At 44.7% G+C, this 21,216-nt stretch overlaps 1 long non-coding RNA gene and 1 pseudogene across 6 annotated transcripts; one reads left to right on the top strand and one right to left on the bottom strand.

Annotated features, from left to right (window-relative positions):
* The first annotated feature begins 713 nt into the window (after positions 1-713).
* Positions 714-4,191, top strand: LOC125515521 (subtilisin-like protease 4 pseudogene; annotated as a pseudogene).
* Positions 4,192-8,030: 3,839 nt separating this feature from the next.
* On the bottom strand, positions 8,031-12,105 carry LOC125515552 (uncharacterized). Of its 6 annotated transcripts, none has more exons than XR_007287075.2 (8): positions 11,542-12,089; positions 11,354-11,456; positions 10,948-10,986; positions 9,439-10,734; positions 9,285-9,338; positions 8,897-9,026; positions 8,719-8,812; positions 8,031-8,330 (listed from the first exon to the last, which is right to left on the bottom strand). It is a non-coding gene; the product is annotated as an uncharacterized LOC125515552 (long non-coding RNA). The 6 variants fall into 6 exon arrangements; XR_007287071.2 differs by having other exon boundaries at positions 8,897-8,989; positions 11,542-12,086; XR_007287073.2 differs by having other exon boundaries at positions 8,897-9,533; positions 10,629-10,734; positions 11,542-12,105.
* Between the last annotated feature and the right edge of the window lie 9,111 nt (positions 12,106-21,216).

Genomic DNA, 21,216 nt, shown 5'->3' with positions numbered 1-21,216 from the left:
AAAGGTTATTTCGCCGAAGGTGATTGAACAGACGGGAAGTGCTTTTGTGTCGGATAATATTCTCATTGCACACGAATGCATTCATCGAATCAAGAGGGAGACCAGTAAGAATGGACTATGTGTGGTGAAGCTCGATCTTCATAAAGCATATGTCCGGCTAGAATGGTGTTTTCTGAGGAGAATGATGGACTGAACCGGGTTTGCTGACCGATGGATTGAATTAATAATGAATCGTGCCTCATCATATGTTTACAAGATTAGGTTTAATGCGGAAGAACAAAAAATAAATACTCCAGTGAGAGGCTTACGGCAGGATGACTCCTCCTCGATGTACATGTTCTAGTTTGTGCTGAGGCACTCTCAAGTACCACTTTCCCCCTTGTTTCTCCCTCCGGTGGATCTCCAGCCACCCAAGGCCCGGGCCATGGATGGAGATGGCGACTTCAACGCCGCAGGCGGCGGAAGGGGAAGCGCTGGTCGGAGGCGTGGGGGGCAAGTGCGAGGCAGCCGCGGGTGGGAGACGCAGAGCGGCGCCCCGGTCCGAAGGTCGCGGCAGGAGTTCGTCGCTGAGGGCCTAACGGCAGGTGCAGCGCCGGCGAGTTGGTGGGTACGGCAGGGAGGTTGTGCAGCCGCGAGGAGGCGCCGTCTGCTTCCGCTTCTGCGGCAGGAAGGCGACGATGTGCCTCGTCCAGATCATCCATCGCCAGGCAAGCTGAGCTCCTCCCTCCCCTCTTTTCCAAATCCAAATCCTAATGCTTTGATTTGCAACTGGTTTTTCCATCAAATCAGAAACACTAAATATGGCTTAGCTCCCCTAAACATCTTGTCCCGCCCCGCTATTTTAATTCAACTGAAACTTAAACAAGCTAGCGCAACACTCGACACGAAGCGTCGTCCTCTCGGCCACTTTCACGACCACCCACCAGCAGCATAGCTTCCTCTTTTTCCATAGATGGAATCACGGAAGCTCAACCTCTCTCTCTTGCAGTGCACCCACCACCAGTCCACCACCGCCACTGTCCTCTCTCCCTTTGGGTCACTTCTCTGTTCCCTCCTCCACCATTTTCCCATCAGCTCTGCAAGCTGCGTGCTGACGCGGTCGAACCTTTGCTTGTCTGGAGGCTTTCTCTCCACCAGCGCAAGCTCGACACACACCGGTGTCTATGAAGGATAGCCTTGCCCTTGTGTGCTTTGCAGGGACTAGCAGATATGTTGATCGAAACTCTTACCTTAGCTTTCTGTCTCTACTACTCCCCTGATGTGATTAGATACATGATACAAAGATTATTCGGTGGAACTCTGTGGCGTCCAGGTAGGAACGCTCCATGCCGTCGCAATGCAGGAAGCCTTTTCGTTTGGAATCTTTTACACAGCCACCCCACAGACGACACGGCGCTCTCCCTAGCCATGTAGCTCAAGGACGAACCAGACCGAACAATCTGATTTGACTCACGTCACGTATAGGTACAGGAGCATCTAGGGCGTGCGTGCAAGGTTCAGCACGCAGCATTTAACGTTGAGGCCCCGAAGCCATTTCTGTGCTCTGCCCATCTTTTTTCTCTCACAAATCCAACCGAGGTAGAGTGAGCGAAAGAGGAAGAAGCATTTGCTGCTCTGCGCCGTGCCGTGCCCTCCTGTGCGCAGCCGCCGCCACCATCCGGTCGTCCTCTCTCCCTCTCGGTTCCTTCCACCACCACCACCACCACCTCTCCTCCTCACACGCCAAGCTCACGCACATTGGCGTCGCCCCCCAGCTTCCTTTCGGAATCGCAGCTCCAGCCATGGCATCCTTGGCCAACCTCCTGATCTCACTTTTCTCGCTCACCCTCGTGCTCCTGCATGCTCCTGCACCTGCGGTATGCGACGACCTAGTCGCAGGCCTCTCTCCAAGCCATCGCACATACATTGTGATGCTGAGGCCACCCATCGAAGCCGGCAGCGAGGACGACCACCGCTGGTGGCAGGATTCCTTCCTGCCAACGCCTCTCGCCGGCTCCGATGAGCCACGCCTCATCCATACCTACACTGAGGTCTTCACGGGGTTTGCCGTGAGGCTCACCGAAGATGACCTCGCCATGGTGTCCCAGAGGAAGGAGTTTCTGCGGGCGTTTCCAGACCATCTCTGGCGCCCCAGCACCACTCACACTCGAAGTTCCTCGGACTGGAGAAAGATGCCGGGCTGTGGAGGGACACCAACTATGGCCAAGGAGTCATAATCGGGGTCCTGGACACCGGCATATACGCAGAGCATCCTTCCTTTGATGACAGTGGCATCCCGCCACCCCCATCAAAGTGGAAGGGCTCATGCCATGGCGCTGCACGCTGCAACAACAAATTGATAGGTGCCAAATTCCGTAATCCCAGAGCATATGATTCCGGTGATGACACGGGGCATGGAACACATACCTCGTCCACCGCAGCTGGGAACTTCGTCAGTCATGCCTCAGCCCACGGCCTCGGCAGGGGCACAGCTGCCGGAATTGCTCCACATGCACACTTGGCCATGTACAGGGTGTGCATAATTCTTGGGTGTGCATCCTCGGACATAGTTGCCGGGTTAGATGAAGCCGTCAAGGATGGTGTTGATGTGCTTTCACTCTCCCTCGGCCCCTTTTTTGATGTCAACTTCACTGATGATCCGGTTGCCATTGGCACATTCAATGTGGTAGCAAAGGGTGTTGTTGTCGTGGCTGCAGCTGGTAACAACGGTCCAAGGTCCTTTATTGCCAACTCTGCACCATGGTTGCTCACAGTTGCAGCTGGCTCGGTGGACCGAAGCTTCCAGACCGTTGTGCAGCTTGGCAACGGCGAGCACATCAGTGGGGAAGCTTTCAATCAGACTGCGAACTCAAACTCCAACTCTGTTTCTCTGTATTGGAACAAACACTGCAAGTCATCATTGGCTGGAAGAAATGTGTCTGGCAAAATTGTGATTTGCCATAACACAGGACCAATGAATGACACAGGGTCAGCAATCAACCAGTCTGACATCAGTGGCATCATGAGTGCCGGGGCGGCTGGCATAGTCCTGATCAACAGGAAAGATGCTGGCTTCACCACCCTTCTGGAGGATTATGGCAGTGATGTTGTGCAGGTGACCGTGGCTGATGGCAACAATATCATAGAGTATGCAAGGGCAACAAGCAAAGCCAGTGCCAAAGTCATATACAAGAACACTATGCTTGGTGTTCGTCCATCTCCCACTGTCGCGGCATTCTCATCCCGCGGTCCCAGCACGTTCAGCCCCGGTGTGCTAAAGCCAGATATATTAGCACCCGGGCTCAACATCATTGCTGCATGGCCACCACTCACCATTCTTGGATCTGGGCCATTCAACATTAGATCAGGGACATCCATGTCGACTCCACATGTCAGTGGAATCGCTGCGCTTGTCAAGAGCTCCCATCCTGATTGGTCTGCTGCTGCTATCAAGTCAGCCATCCTCACCACAGCTGACATCACGGACAGCGCTGGTGGCCCGATCTTGGACGAGCAGCATCAGAGGGCAACTGCGTATGCCATGGGTGCTGGCCATGCCAATCCTATAAAAGCTATTGACCCGGGCCTTGTGTATGACCTTAGCATCACTGAATATGCTGGCTACATATGCGCTCTCCTCGGTGATCAAGGCTTGGCAACCATTGCGCGTGACCCGACGCTGTCCTGCAAAATGCTTCCCAAGATACCAGAGGCACAGTTGAACTACCCATCCATAACAGTGCCACTCAGGACAAGGCCATTCACGGTGAACAGAACCGTGACAAATGTGGGGCCAATAAATTCAGTATACACACTGAAGATGGAGGTTCCCAAGTCGCTCACAGTGCGAGTCTACCCAGAGACGCTGGTGTTCTCCAAGGTTGGACAAAAGAAAACATTCAGCATTACGGTGAGCAGGCATCGCAATGTCGGGTCAAAGGCCTTGCAGGGAAGTTTGAGCTGGGTGTCCAAAAAACATATTGTGCGTAGTCCGATCGTGGCTTCTCCTCTGTTGTAATCAGTAAAAGCATGTGTGACACATGACGTTGTAGAATCGCGCATGTAATATTGTAATTAGGGAAATGACTGTCTTTTAATTAGAAGTGTATCCATGCCTGTAAAATAATTGATGTTTGGACGTTTAGCATCCATTGCTGTCACAATTCTTTTCTGAATTACTTTTTCCTTTTCCCAACTTATCAACAATGTTTGCTGCAGGTAGTAGATCACCATTGAGAGGTGCTGCTTCTAAGGTGTAAAATCCATCCAGGTACCTAAACCTACCCTTTCCCTCATATGGGTATATGCCATTGCTACCTCCAGATTTTTTATCCGCGCTATTGATGATATACTTTCTGCCGATATGAGCTATTGATGATAAACTTGCTCTTTTTTTGTTTCCTCTACATTAGTTCCTTTCAATGCTTAGGTTCAGTTGGGCACTAATGACTATTTCGGGTGCTTTGAAATTAGATTTTGATGATATTAAGGTCATCATCAATCTACATGAACAAAGGAGAGGTTTGCCTGAATACTCGTAGTTAAATTGGTTTTTCTCCCTGTGTTTCTTTTCTGGTCCTTTTTGTCTTTTGCAGTTGGTGTATATATGTTCCGAAGCTAAATTGAGTCTTGACTTTTAAGAAGAAAAATACATCGTTGCAGTAATTGTACAGTTTAAACCTATTAGTTCGTGTTGTAAGCACATGTATTAGTGAGTCAGTTTAGAGCTTGTACTATTAGTTGTGCATGTTAGCTCACTCCCCTGTCTCAACCCAGAGCCAGGCACCGAGTTAGACCTTGCCAACACACAATCTCTTCTTCCTCAACTCCTCTGCTTTCTGCCTCCAGGTCCAGGTCGCTCTCCTCAGTGGTGCTACATGAGTGAAGATTTATGTTTGCTACTGGATCCGAAATCCTTCATCTTTGCTGATGCTATTCCCCTATATTTTCCCATCACTTGACACTCTGATCTCCCTGATTTTGGTCTCTGGTTTTTGAAATGCAGATAGTGGCCGCAGCGTTGCCGCTGGACGGCGCACACTGGAGCTCGAGTATGCAGCCACGACAGAGCTGCTCGGACATCACTGTATGTTGACGTTCTCTATCACTCCTGAACACCTTGAACTCTCCTCTACTTGATCTAGAGGTTTCTGGGACCTAAAATGCTCGTGTGCTGAGACAAAATCCCCAACTCTCGCCTTTAAACCCAGCATTTATATTAGGCCTAAACCCATAATTTATACTGATGTTTAACTCAAATTCCCACCTCAATGGTTTCTGCTATAAAACTGAGGTGATGGTGTCGTTAAGTCCTAAGTATTTTGCTTGCCTTAAAGCATTTCACTATTTTCTTCATGTCGCCAGCTTTTTCCGTTAATGAAACCGTTGTGGTGACATGGGATTTGTGCTTGTACGTGAGAAAAGAAAAATGATGGCATGAAGAAAAACACCTTTTTTTGATGCAATTGCTCCTTTTTGTTCTTGCTTGCTGGCTTTGTCTCTACTCTGGATGCAATTGCTTCTTTAGGCATGCTTCTCAGCTCCTCCCCCTCCCACGACAGCCAGCATTGGTGGTCTCTCAGGTTACCACCTCCTTTGGTTCTTTGTTTTTTTTTTAATTGGGAAAGAGAAGTGGAGACAGTGGGAAGGGGGGAACTACGGCCAGGTGAATATCTTCTTCTATTCTTATCCCTCCTCCTCGAGCAAGTATACCTTTTTTTTCTTTCCCGAAAAGAGGGTAAAAGCCCCCAGTATCGATTGAAGCAAGTTATCCCATACCTTGGTCTAGATGATCCTTTCATTCATTGGTTGAGCTACTATGCTTACACTATTCGAGCCCCTTGTATGTTTACAAAGACGATTAGTGCAGCTGCACTGTATTTATGATGAAAATGCTGGTTCATGCACAGTATTAATGTTGGTGATCTATCTGTTTATAGGTGCACAGTGGGTTTTATTCTGCATATCATAATACAACATTGCGTGATGGAGTCATCAATGGCATCCAGAAGACCAGGGAAGCATATGACAATATTCCCATCATGGTGACTGGACATTCTATGGGAGGGGCCATGGCTTCGTTTTGTGCCCTTGATCTTATTGTGAGTGCTAATATTTGTCTGAAGAAGATATGCTTTCATTTATTTAGAAGTTTCTCTACTTTTCATGAATGCATCCTCCTGCTAAATTCTACTACAAGCTGACCTTTTTGAATGGAATAGGGTGCATTGTTGGGGATTCCATTCCTCCTCTGTTCTTAGTTTTAATCGATTCTTTCATGTGTATAAAATGCATTGAAAAAACTTCTAACATCACTAAAATCAATACTACATAAGTACTGCACAATTCTCAGACTGAACTCTCTTTACATTTGACAGACTAGTTATTGCTAATATTTTGTTGGGAATGACAGCAAGTGTCGGCGAATCAAGAACCTCAGTAATAGTATAATTTGATTTCTGTGCTGTTCTTCTGAATACAAAAATCTTAGACGAGGCAGATGTAACTATCTTTGTTCATGTGTGGACAGTACACCCTCTGTATATCTGAACAGTGGCATCAAGCATAAGTAGTACTAGCGTCTGTTTTTGTCTATCCTGAAAAGTACAACATGCTTCTGATTTTAGCCACCATATTGGGCTCGATAGCCTAGTATACCCGATCGAGCAAATCTGTGACGATTCTGGTGAAGATCCCACTTGCAGCAGGTCCTTTCCGCTCTCACGTTTTAACATTCTGTCCTTTGTGAACTCTTTGCCAGCTGATGTTCTTTCACCCTAACATTGCTCTTCTATTCAGGTCCGTCAGTGGAAATAGCGTGCAAGACCATATCCACTATCTTGGCATCAGCATGCATTCCGAGTCGCGGGGATCATGCAGGATCGTCACGGATGACAATATGCTCAGGTACAAAGTTGGCACTGTAGATGGCGCTATTGTCTTCTCGAAGCAGCCTGGTTTATCAGTTGATCAGCTACTCAGTGCACAGTGAACAAGCTGAAGATTACATGGATTTGTTTTTATGGTTCATTTCTGCCAAAGTACAATATTCTTGTTGGCAATCAAAGCACTATCTCATGCATATATATACACGCGTTATCCTGGCTGGATTAAATTATCATAGCCGAGGGTGTATTTCTGAAATGTACAAACATATTTGTGCTGATTAACTTGTTCATATTCTTGTATATAATTTAATTTATTTAAGCATGGCGGTTGCTTTCATTATGTACAGCATACCAGATGCATATGTTATATATGGTGAAGTGCACAAGTCAGTTTGTGGTATCAATTGTTCTTAAAAATGTTGAGGATGTTTATACACAATGGTTTTTGACATTCCTGCCGTCAAATGCTTTGTTTTACAATTGCCTGGTTTTGATATTCAAGTTAAACTATTAAACTTTACAAGGATGTGGTAAAATTTTAAAAATCTGCACGGCTATTGTACATGCATTTCATTGGATATGGAAATCAAGCTGTCTCTCTAAATAGATATTCTTATTTTTTTGGCTTCTCCTTTAAGACAGATTGAACACAAGGGGTCTACTAAACAGAAAGAATTTCTATGTTGAGAATAACAAATGTGTTTATGTGTGATGATGAACCTAATGAAGATTACATCCACCTTTTCTTTTTATGTGACTTTAGTCAGAACTTCTGGATTGCACTTGATTTTTAATGGAACTAGTGGACCCGTTGCGTCAAATGGCACAGAGGCACGCTAAATCCATGTACACATTGAAAAGAAAATACATTATTTAGTTGATTTAGTCATGGGCAAGCACATATGGTAACAAATTTAACACCCTTTAGAAAAAGAATGGTGACTCCACAATAAAAAAAAATGATTTCTTGTTATCTACAGCAAGATGTGCGCAAATACCCATTTAAAATCATGAATGTGTAGTAACTTTAGCTGTGAGCAACCACTTAGAGCGCCAACGCAAACCCTTTTAATCAAAAATTAAGGACTTCTTTTTACAAATATATACTTGAGCATGCACAATTTGTAATCAATCACATTTTCAAACAAGGGATTGAAACAACAGTTAACATAGCTAACACTTTGCATTTGCATTTAAGTGTAAAATATTGTAAGATAGGAATAAGGGTTTGGTTCTTCCTTGGAGATGCACCAACTCCAGTACACACATACATAGACCTAACAAATATTTCTTCACCAGGAACTACGTCACACAGCAAGGCTCCATCATCCGTGAAATCAAACTAATTTAGCTACCCATCAAATGTAGAAAAAACTTTGCTGCTGGAAACTTGCACGTTCATTCTCCCCTGCAACCTTAGCTCGCGGAACCCGGCTTCGAGGGCAGATACAGGGGCATGGGGACCTGTCATGATTTTTTGAGAATGCAAAACACACCAGCATGAGATTTATTAGGAAAAACACATTATATCAGTTTCTAATTGGCTCACATTATAGCAGAAATAATGATAACTGACAACAGGCCTGGAAGATAGACTAACAACATAATTCCCACAATCAAATTAGCTGGATTAGGATTTCCATATGTACATACCGCCACAACATATTATAGAATCTGTAACCTCAGTGGAGAACAAAGTGTTCAGTAAAAAATAACACAATCTGGCCTACATAACTTTGGAATCACTGCACATTGTTGAAACTTGTAAGCCCGACATTCCTTATTAGCATTAAGGCGAGCCAAAAGTATTGAAACCATGATGACCTAAATAGTGCATCAGGTAGAGCATTACCTGCACTGGCCAAATGATGACATGGTCTTCCTTTCCTTGACGCCAAATGATGGAGACCTTGTTCTTCACCAAATTCTTCCATTGGATCCTTGCGCTGCTTTTCTCCCAAATTAGTAAATTTTATACAAGGAAATCAAAACCAGAGAGACAGTAATATCAACAGGTCAAAAGAGAACACCTTATAGTGATTTGTCGAGAACTGCCTCTTGCTGCCTCTGCAGGATTGTTTTGCCCATCGTCGTCTCTAGATCCCTTCCTCCTAGATGCACCACTATATTGGTACACAGAGCCGCCGAACGATCAGTAAACTAAGGACCATGAATTAAGATCACTTTTTAAAAAAGTAATCATGTGATGCATAAAAATTGCAAAATAAAATAGCAACCACGTGGTAAGAACCGGCAACTCATTTTACAGGATAAATATTTGCCTAACCCTTGCTGCAGATGGTCAACACCACAACACAATGACACATAATAGCAGGTTCATATATAGCAAGATAAAAGGAAACTAAGATTACAACACAATCAGACAAATCTATATATTCAAGTACACTAAGATTTTACCTTTGTCTATTTCCTTTAGAATGGTGAACCAACAATGATGGATGGATCATAGTACTGTGGACAAAAAAATTACTATATATGATTAATTTTAATGTGACAAAAGCAAAGCAAAGTGGTCCATGCCGGAATTCATGCCCAGCAATCAATTCTACACCTTTTCTCTGTGCATAGCTTTATTTTCGTTTCTGTATGTCTAAGATAAGTTACCCCATTTCTCATCCCTCGCTGCTCTGCTCATACCTTGACAATCTGGAAGCACCAAAGGAATAAGCACTTTGTGCATATATAAATATAGCAGTCAGCCAGGCATGGTTAAGCAATGACATGAAAGATAAATATGCCAGTCGACGCTAATAAGGTAGGCTACAATCTTCTGGGAACCACTAACTTGCAAGGCACTGCAAATAAACTAAACACAACGACCTGACCCTAATGATGCTAGCTTATGGAAGCCATAGCCTATCTGATAGACAATGAAAGTGATCAGAAGACCAACAACAATTTTGATTTCAGAAAAGGGTATTTCTTAAGCAATGCTTTTATTAGAAAGATGCATTCACATATATTTTTCTAAAATCCCATGCAAATGTGTTGATCCATTCCAGGGAAATAATTCATACCCAAAAAACCTGGAACATTGATGGGGACAGTATTTAAGGCAAAGCAAGTATTTGCCTAATCAACACAGAAACTTTGCATATTCCACTTTGCTGTAGTAAACATATTTGAGAACAGTTCAAACAGGACCTCCATATGTTATACATAAGTAGCCATATGGAGCTGTAAACCAAGACAGAGGCCACTCAAGGCAGAAATTCAAATAGTGACAAAGGAACATCTCGTAATCAGGAGAATTCTATGACTATTCAAAAACAGAAGGCACCTCAGGAAGCGTGTAGTCAAATTAGTCTAGCTTAAAAACTAAATAGTAAATAAGGTACCATTCGTTTTTCCATGAAAAATAGGCATGCCATATTAGATTTCTGAAATCCTTTACTTGTAAATGCCATATCCAACTGCCCAAATTATTGATGTATAACCCGTCAGCTGCATCCAGTCAACTGTTTTTAAGAGAATAGGCAAACAACAAGAAACCAAAGCAGACCCCCGCTTCTTAGAAAGAGCTTCAATAAACTTAAATTGTTGTCCTATTATATTAATTAATCTATACAGATGAGACTTATTCACGGGTTTGTCCTCAAGAAAACAGCTTTAACTCTTACAAAAAAATAGTTTGACCAGTTCTAAAAAAAATCCATTCGTATGCACATGTTTAACTCTCAAAAAATAGCTTTAACTCTCATAAAACAGGTTTAACTCTCATAAAACAGGTTTAACTCTCACAAAACTTGCATGTGTCTGTCCTCAAGAAAATTTCCATTATCACCCATCCAACGGATGACCCAAGACCATAGATCACAAAGCCATATCTTCACGCCATGTCCCCAATCTGCATATGAGACCTTTCTGATTAGAAACTACATGGAAAATAAACAACATTTATCTAATTGGATCTTAAGTAAACATGGCTGCATGTTTGCCGATAATCTAATTGAATTTTAAGGAGGGCGACAAGATGCATGTGTGTGGCCACGACACCCATGTTGCCAAACTGTTTAGTGCGGCCAAGAAGAAAACTGACAATACTGGAAAGTAGCCGGACCTGGGGTCGTGAGGGAGGTTGAGGATGAAATCTTCGCCGCTGCATGCCAGAGAGCAGTGGGGTAAGACAATGCTAATGTTTATAGAAGATGTGAACTCTTTAAAATGCATGTATAGCCCTTTTTAGGGGATTAAAGGGTACAGAAAAGCAGTAAAAAATGGAGCCAGCTCATAAATACATTTATGGGCAGAAACATATATATGCCTAGATGGAACACATAAAGATAAGGAATGCATCTATCGGTACATGGAAACCCAGATCACGGCAACATTAATAAACAGGTTCAGAAGTGATGTACAAAGCATCAAATTTGCCCTATGGAGTGTCCAACTACACAGGAATGGTATTAGAATCCAGAAACTGTATGAGATGTAGCATGCCACACGTGAAATGCTAGGTCACTTACATTGCTTGTATTTGGATGTGCACAACATCAGTACATAGAGATTTTGCCGCACAATATACTTATCAGCTAAGAATCTTGGAAAATGGAGATCCAATCCCATAACCTAGCAAATCATCAAACAAAATCAGGAAGGAAAATATAGGAGAAATCAAAGGATAATACCATAGCTCCAGAGACATTGACCAAACCTGGAATTGTGTAACTGGTACGTACAGACATCACCAACACCAATCCTGGCTACTGCAGTCGGCGGCGCAACGTCTCTTACCGACCAAACCAACATGTGAAACAAGAATGAAATTAGATGGAAAGGGGAGCCGAATTAGGCAGGAGGAACTCATGCGGGGAGGTGCATCCAGAAGGGACGAGGGACGAGGGGTGAGGGGTGAGGTCCTGGTCCTTCTTCGATGCGGCTTAGCGGGGCGACAATGAACAATGACGGCGCCGTCCGGCACTCTCCCACCCGCATCCGTTGCTCCCCGCTGCTTCCGCCCGCCTGCGCCAGGCTCGCCTCGAGCCGGCCGCCGCCATGGAGCCTAAGCGACGGGAGGTAGTTCTGGGAGGAGGAGAAACGCGAAGATGGGAGGGCTGGGAGGGATGGGCGCCGCGGCAGGGGTGCGGGTGAGGAGGAAGGAGGGAGGCGTGCGGCGGCTTTGGTGATTGGGGGAGGGTTTGCCACCAGCGCAGGGCGCGACGTGCACTGAGACGACGCACGCCTCGCACGGGGGACCCAACGCGCGGCGCCCGCACGTCCAGTTGCCAGCCGTGTGCATCGGCCACGCGAACCCAGTAGCGAGGGAACACAAAGCAACTGACCACCGGCCCCGCCCCTCCACACGGCCCCAGCGTCAGTGGCCTTGTGTAGCGCTAAACTAAAGGCACCGGACGACCCGGAAAAAAGGCGAGCGCACCGGACGACCCGGAGAAAAGACCCGTGAGTGGGCGGACCCGGTACTATGTAGAGGTCAGCCTTAGCACGACACGCGCAGGAGTCAGCCACAATTCTCTCCAACCCCGGCATAACGCGGAGAACAATAGAGAGTCCCTTGCACGTGGGACCAGCGGCCATCCTGGCCCACTCGTCATGGCATGGAAGGGGTAGCAGCGGGTGTACATATGTCCTTCCAGCCGGCTGCCAAGCCAATAGGGGCGCGCTACGCGAGGCACGCACGCGGCACGCCAGGGGAGGCCGCCCGCGACCCAAAAAGAACTGACCCAACCAATAGCGCAGGAGGCTGAGCCCACAGGTCATCGCCCCAATGAATTCACCAGAAGGTCAAACGAAGATCGAAAATTGCCAGCGCAGATCGAACGGCAACCAATCAATGGAAGACCAGTTTGACCAACATCCGACGGACAAAAGATACGCAAATCGAGGGACGATTCTGGAGAGGAGTTGGCTAGCAACCTTATATGTTAGAATGCCACAGTTGATATGCTGATGGAAGCTAAAGATAGAATCATTAGAGTTACTAAGCTCCCACGAAATGGAGAGTTGTGAGCGTTGTAGACTGTTTTTACGTGCTGGACCCCACATGTTAGCCGGTAGGAGCGGTGGTCTCTCTAGGCTGGGCTTGGATGATAGGTCAACGTGTCGTTATGTACGACTTCGGTCCCTTCATGTCGGTTTCGCTGCCAGCTCGCGTGGAAAGAGAATGAAAAGGCAGTTTGGGGAAGGGAGGCAAATCGACCATTGTGATACGGGCTCTGCCTCTGTTCGCACTTCGCAGCTGCATGCTCCCAGAGAAAATGGGCGAAGGAAATTCAGCGCCACCACATCAGACAACGGAAATCCGGTCCGCCCCAGCTTCTTCGTCGCCAGTGCGGCCGCCACTGTCGCTCTTCCGGCTCCTCGCCGACACGCTGCGGGGAGGACGCCTGCGGGGAGATCCGCAATTTTGCTGCGTTGGCGTTTGCGGGCAGGACATGATGAGATCCGATTCTTCCTCTAATATTGGTGGAGCTTGGCAGCGGGAAGAAGTCGGAGGATCGAGGAGATCACACGCAGCCGGCGGTTCTTGAGTCTGCACTTAATCGCCGTTTACCAGACCTGCAGGTTAGGCGACTGTACGAGTATGTCTTCTTCGGCTCTAAGGTTCAGTTTATGAGAAAGGAAATAATTGAAGTGCACGCTGTTATTCATCTAAGAATTATTCCAACAACAGAAATATGCCAAACATGTACTATGGTCTGATGCAAGTTCGGAGGACAAAGTTTCGATGTTGCAGTCAAACAAAGCCTGATAGTAAACTTGCAGCCAACAACAGTTGCTTTGATAAATAGTCAAACAAAGCCCTCTGCAAAATGCAGTAGCAACAAATGTTTAAACTTATAACCTGTATTTTTTTGCAGCCTTAAATAAAGTTGTACTCCCTCTGTAAACTAATATAAGAGCGTTTAGATCACTATTTTAGTATTCTAAACGCTCTTATATTAGTTTACGGAGGGAGTATTAGCATTTTGTTTTCGTTCATTTTCAAGGTTCAAGAAAACAAACATGGCAAAACTGGCTTCTAACAGGGTCTATGTTGCTGTCCTCCTTGACCAGAATCTGCTTCTCCATTATACATCCTCCACTAACAATGAGGTTGATCCAGTTTGCTGCTGGGTTCATGTAGTATGGTTTCTAACCCACATTACAGAGTTATTTGTGGTGCTTTTGAAAATCAGATTCACGGTCCTTGACAACAGTCTTCTAATTCATGATGTTCAGGTGAGCAACAGGCAACTTGGTTGTAACATATAATTGACTATGAGCAAGTAGACATCACAATGGCTTCTGGCACAACTCCTGAATTCGGGAGATGTATCAATATGCTTTGACCACACCAACTAGATGATGCTCATAATTGAAAGTCTAAACTAAGGAAAGACTCAAGTAAGATAAGTGGAGGAGAAAGTAACCTGACGGAATATTACATAAAGCATTCGTGCATTTGAATTGTGTGGAATATATTCTTCTATTTGCTTGGATCAGATGAAATTCAATTTTTCATGCGACTTTGTTTGGCCTGTTAAAACCCTCCACTAATTGAAATGCAGTCTATTTACTGGTTAAGGTTCCATTTTTTGGATGTTCTGTTTAGGCTTTACCAATTGTCCAATTAATATTTTATTATTGTTTTGGACTCAGGCATGTCGATTATGATGGATCTAACCATCAACAACCGAGGTCAGGAGAGGGCGTGGTACGGCCGGTGCTCTGCAATTCATTCTTGTCACTTTCTTCAGTTTTCACTCTCTAGAGGCAAGATGAATGGATCAAGTAATTAGATGACACCCATGTAATAGCGGATTAAGTGTTTTTGGTGTATCTATGCAAGCATGGCGACGATTCACTGTTGTTGAAGACTCTATTTGCGGAGTAGATGAATGTGCTTCATATATCATAGTTTAGACAAGGTGTTCCATATATAATCCATGTTTACAACAAATAGCACCTTATGCTTAAAGTTTTGATGATAACTATACCATGTTTTGTACATGTTTTACACTAATTTTACTTAATTTTGGATTAGTGAAAAGTGTGTTGCCCAAGTGTACTAGCAAGACTTTTCAATGACATCCTTTTAGAAGACACTAGGAATGTGCTTTTACCTCCTTTTGCCAATCACAATGTGTCTTGCTTATTAGCAATAAATGAACATTTTTATTTTTACTTGTCTGGTTGTTGATGTTTCCCTTTAGCAGCTTAATCTTGCAATTGAATAATACTTTTTATTAATCATTTTAATAAACACTTTTTGCATTGCACATACACTATTAGTAGTGTCCAATCAAAAGACAGGGATCAACCACATCAAACCGAACAATGCAAAATATGCCGCCCAACAAACATCAATTTTATATGAAAAAATGGGTAATAAATGATTAGAAAGAAAATGCACAATAAACATGATAGTGAAAAGCGGCGCAGCAAAGCGCGCGTCACCTTCTAGTGCCAATTCAATGTTTCAAAGAATGCCTGATCACTGCATGTAGGAGCATATGGAAGCACAGAAATAGTATAATATTTGACCACAAGCAAAGAAATCTAGAATACTGTATCGGTAGCTTCAAGGAACATTTTTCTATGGTAATCAAGAAAACCAGGCCTAGTCTTAATGAGGGTATGCAATCATGGTTGGACTATTTATAGACAACATTTGTAAGACTCATACATACATGATACATTTATAAATGTTCATGTACTGCTACCATGTTCCACCATAGAAGTACAGGTTTTTTAGGGTACCCTGGTACTCCATAGGCAGGGCTTCGAGTACAAACTAGATCTGACCGTTCCTTTGAGAGGGTACTTTGGTCTTTTTGTCTCTTTCATCTAAACGTACTCTTGATGAATTCTCTGGGCCAACTATTTTCTTCCGATTTCCGGATCAAGCACAAACCGTGGCCTCCCTGATCTTGCATAGCTGTGGCTGCCTTCTCTTCCTCTAGTCTGCGCCCTTAGTTTCACACCCATGAAAACATGGCGCGTCGGCCGCCGGCGAGACCTTCGATCCTCCGTCGTATCCGAGTCTAGTTCTTCACTTCGCTAGCGAAGGCGATAAAATTACTAGCCTAGTTCTTCGGTGTCTTGTATAGAAAACTGGAATGTTGTAAATTGTTGAATATCGACATCACGTTTCATTTCTTTTGAGTGCTCATGTGTTGATTTATAAATCGCAAAGGAGCCATGGCTTTCAGATGATGCATCCATCTTTATTTCCTGACGGGTCCCTCGCCGGCCGGTTCACACTGCATGCTAGTCAAATCTCGTAATTACCGTAACTGCCGTTCGGAGGGAGTAATTTCCACCTTGATTTCCATATATTGATTACCAATTTACCCTTTAAATCAAGGTACTCCCCAACTTTTGGCGGTGGTACTCCTAAACGCCAACGTTGGTGTACCAACCAATCCTATCCATCAGATTAAGATAAATGAAGGGCCTATATTCATTTAAGGGTACTGTAAAAGAACTCTAGAAGTAAGAGAGAATTACTTATTTAATATTGTCTTTAATTTTGTTTCCTGTTTGACACTTGGAATTTTTTGTTTCCTGTAAGACACACACACATGCTTGCTAGACTATGCCGGCGCGCATTCTGGCCTATGGCCTATCTTATGCTATCTTGGTTTTGCCTATCTTATGCGGACCGACCGGAGCATAGGTTAAGCAAGAATGCTCGCACGCTCACAATAGCTCACGGTAGCTCTAAACTGAGCGAGAGCGCAAAATTCCTTATCCCGCGCACTGGTCCTAATTAGGTCTCCGCATGAATAGGCCTCCTCACTCGTTAATGAATGAGGGTAAAACCAACTGCTGAAATACTAATGCAATTTATTTCGTTACCATTCCACAGGTTCACCCACGTCTCGCAACTACCCTCCCTAATTGTTGGTAGTAAAGCATGTCGGATATGGTAATAAAATAATTTACGTTACCAACTACGCTTCTGTAGTAATACGGGTTGAGGATATGGTAATAGAATAATTTGTGTTACCAACTACACTCCATAATTATTGGTAGTAAAACAGGTCGGGATATGGTAATAAAATTACTTGTGTTACCAAGTAAAGCATCATGTTCACGTAAACGCAGAACCCCATGATAGTAATGCGTCATGTTTGAATTACTATAACTAGACCTAATATTATCATTGATTTTTACATGGAGAGGAATACCTAATGCTAGTAATCAATTATTATAACTGGACCTAATATTACCATTGATTTTTACATGGAGGATTGAGACCTAATGCTAGTAATGAATTATTATGACTGGACCAAATATTACCATTGATTCCTACATGGAGGGGAGAGACCACGTGCTAGTAATGTGCATCATTCACATGTATGAGTCAAAGTTCACACATATGTCATGAGCAGCACAAAAGTGACTTTAACTGAAAGAAATTAGATGATGTTCACAAGCCGAGTCTTCTTTTGCTTCTTGTGCTAATTGTAGGGTTGTCCAAGGTTTTCTTGGCTTCTCGCGCCCATTGCAGGGTTGTCAAATAGCACCATAGGAATGTTTTCATCTTTTTTAGCAAGCGCTATCTTTTCCCTTTTGGTCCTTACGTTCACAGCATAGTCTGCTTGCTTCGTAGGAACATGAATAGGCTCAAGAATGAGCTCGGGTTTGTTAGATCCAGTTCTTGATCTACATTTGTTCATATATGGTAGCAATAATTTTAGAGCAAACAACAACATTAACCATGCACAATATTCAAAACTTGCAAAGCTCACCTTTTACCCCTTCTCCTTTTTTCCTATTTGTAGTCTCTAACCTTTGGCTATGGATTAGGTCAATACATACAAATCGAAATCAATTTTCATTTGGCACAAATCAATCTCGGTTTTCATTTGGCACAATGGTAGGTGTAAAATTGCTAACCTTGGTAGAAAACACATAGCGATTGTTGGTGCTTCATCCTCTCTTGACACAATGGATGACTTGGGTAGTGTTTCTCCTCTTCTTTGGTGGTTCTCTACACAAGCAATTTGCTAACATGTATGGTTGATTACAAAACACTAATGCCTGAAAGTATAACAAATTAAAAACAAGTTTATTAACTCACAACCATCATAGCAACAATGTCATCGAGGTTACCCTTCTTGCAATTGTGCAAATGGTGTCTCCTTACAATTGTGCCAAGGTCATGGGCCGAGACACATGATGTACATGCAGTCAATAGCAAATAACTATTGAAAAATATATGGTGGTGTCGTACATGAGTGAGGGGGCATATGTCCTCCCCGCCCCTAACATAATATGGGGGAGCGGGCAAGCCGCCATAATCCTAGATTAACTATACATTCATGATTATTAGAGCCAGGTATCCATTAGCTTTCATGTGATCAGCACTACGCCAGCCGCCCCGACACTCATGATGCCACCGCGTAAACGTTTATTCCAATAAAGAGGAAATGACTTGGAGCTTGAGTTTGAAATCTGGTTACAAGCTTCCCCGTTGATGTAATTACCGTTCCCAAACTGCACAACATCCTCAAAGCTTCGGTCCACTAAGCCAGTTGCGACTATGAGAAAACCATGGTAAAGAATTGGCAAGAAATGACTCGTGTCCATTATTCCCAGCCGCATCCACGACAACGCTGGTGCGCCAATCGCGATCGGGTTACCACTAAAGTTGACATTGTAAACTTGGCGAGGGAGAGTGAGAGCACATCAACCCCATCCTTTATAGTAGCTTCATCTAACCCAGCTAATATGTCTAATATGTGTGATGATGCACACCCACGAAGGACACATATGTTGTACATGGCAGGTGTGCGCCTAGAGCAATCACGACTATTGTGCCCCTATCATGGTCATGACCCGAGACGCATGATGTAAATGCACTTAACGGTAAAAAAAACTATTGAAGAAATATATGGTGGTGTCGTGCATGAGGGAGGGGGCATATCCCCCCCTACAAAAACACCCTGCTTGGTGTTCGTCCATCTCCCACTGCCATGACATTCTCATCCGTAGTCCCAACATTTTCAGCCCATACGTCCTCAACCAGATATATTAGCACTTGGGCTCAACATCCTTGTTGCAAGAACACCACTCACCATATTTGGTTCTGGGCCATCAACAAAATAAGCTACGTGCAAAGGGTGAGCCCTCGCGCTAGCCATGCCATCAAGGCTTCTGTTTAGGTCGAGGGAAAAAAGACAAGAGAGAAACACAACGATCGGTTGTTTCCTTCCCAACGAAGGCAGGCACACGTCTTCGTCTCCTCCTCTCTCCTCACATGCCTCCTCCTCCTCTTCCTAGTGTCGCCCGCCGCACCTGTCGCCTCCTCTTCCTCTCTCTGCTTCCTTGCCCGCCCCCTTGCGGCGCACACGATTGGTGGCGAACGCGGATCTGCGAGAAACATGGGAAGGCAGGAGGTGGGGCGGAGCAGATTGGTAGTGGGAAGCTCCGAAAGGAGCACGAGGTGTTGGGAAACATAGCATGCAATTTCAAAAAAAATCCTATGCTCACGCAATATCTATCTAGGAGATGCATAGCAATGAGAGAGGGAGAGTGTGTCTACGTACCCTCGTAGACCGAAAGCGGAAGCGTTTGACAACGCGGTTGATGTAGTCGAACTTCTTCTCGTTTCGACCGTTCAAGCACCGAACGTACGTCACCTTCGAGTTCTGCACACGTTCAGCGTAATGACGTCCCTCGAACTCTTGATCCATCAAAGTGTCGAGGAAGTAGATGAGTTTCGTCAGCACGACGATGTGGTGATGGTGATGTGATCCGCGCAGGGCTTCACTTAAGCACTACGAGAATATGACCGAGGGTGTAATCTGTGGAGGGAGGCGTGAAGGAAATATGCCCTAGAGGAAATAATAAAGTTATTATTTATTTTCTTATATCATGATAAATGTTTATTATTCATGCTAGAATTGTATTAACCGGAAACATAATACATGTGTGAATACATAGACAAACAGAGTGTCACTAGTATGCCTCTACTTGACTAGCTCATTAATCAAAGATGGTTATGTTTCCTAACCATGAACAAAAGAGTTGTTATTTGATTAACGAGATCACATCATTAGAAGCATGGTGTGATTGACATGACCCATTCCATTAGTTTAGCACCCGATCGTTTAGTATGTTGCTATTGCTTTCTTCATGACTTATACATGTTCCTATGACTATGAGATTATGCAACTCCCGTTTGCCGGAGGAACACTTTGTGTGCTACCAAACGTCACAACGTAATTGGGTGATTATAAAGGAGCTCTACAGGTGTCTCCAAAGGTACATGTTGGGTTGGCGTATTTCGAGATTAGGATTTGTCACTCCGATTGTCGGAGAGGTATCTCTGGGCCCTCTCGGTAATGCACATCACATAAGCCTTGCAAGCATTGCAACTAATGAGTTAGTTGCGAGATAATGTATTACGAAACGAGTAAAGAGACTTGCCGGTAACGAGATTGAACTAGGTATTGAGATACCGACGATCAAATCTCGGGCAAGTAACATACCGATGACAAAGGGAACAACGTATGTTGTTATGCGGTCTGGCAGATAAAGATCTTCGTAGAATATGTGGGAGCCAATATGAGCATCCAGGTTCCGCTATTGGTTATTGACTGGAGACGTGTCTCGGTCATGTCTACATTGTTCTCGAACCCGTAGGGTCCGCACGCTTAAGGTTTCGATGACAGTTATATTATGAGTTTACGAGTTTTGATGTACCGAAGGAGTTCGGAGTCCCGGATGAGATCGGGGACATGATGAGGAGTCTCTAAATGGTCGAGACGTAAAGATCGATATATTGGACGACTATATTCGGACATCGGAAAGGTTCCGAGTGGTTCGGGTATTTTTGGAGGTACCGGGTAGTTACGGGAATACGAGGAAGAAGCAATGGGCCTTAATGGGCCTTAGTGGGAAGGACCAGGAGGTGGCGCACGCCCCTCCCAAGCCCAGTCCGAATTGGAAAAGGGGTTTGGGGCGCGGCCCCTCTCTCCCTTCCTTCCTCTCTTCCCCCCTTTCCCCCTTCTCCTAGTTGGACTAGGAAAGGAGGAAACCTACTCCAACTAGGAGTAGGAATCCTACTCCCTGGCGCGCCCCTCCTAGGGCCGGCCTCCTCCCCCTTGCTCCTTTATATACGGGGGCAGGGGGCACCCCTAGACACACAAGTTGATCTCTAAGATCGTTCTCTTAGCCGTGTGCGGTGCCCCCTTCCACCATAGTCCTCGATAATATTGTAGTGGTGCTTAGGCGAAGCCCTGCGACAGTAGAACATCAAGATCGTCACCACGCCATCGTGCAGACGGAACTCTTCCCCGACACTTTGCTGGATCGGAGTCCGGGGATCGTCATCGAGCTGAACGTGTGCTAGAACTCAGAGGTGCCGTAGTTTCGG

This window comes from Triticum urartu, chromosome 1A, assembly GCF_056163025.1.
Source record: "Triticum urartu cultivar PI428250 chromosome 1A, HENAU_Tu73, whole genome shotgun sequence".
NCBI lineage: Eukaryota > Viridiplantae > Streptophyta > Magnoliopsida > Poales > Poaceae > Triticum > Triticum urartu.
This window is presented reverse-complemented; position numbering and strand designations above follow the sequence as displayed.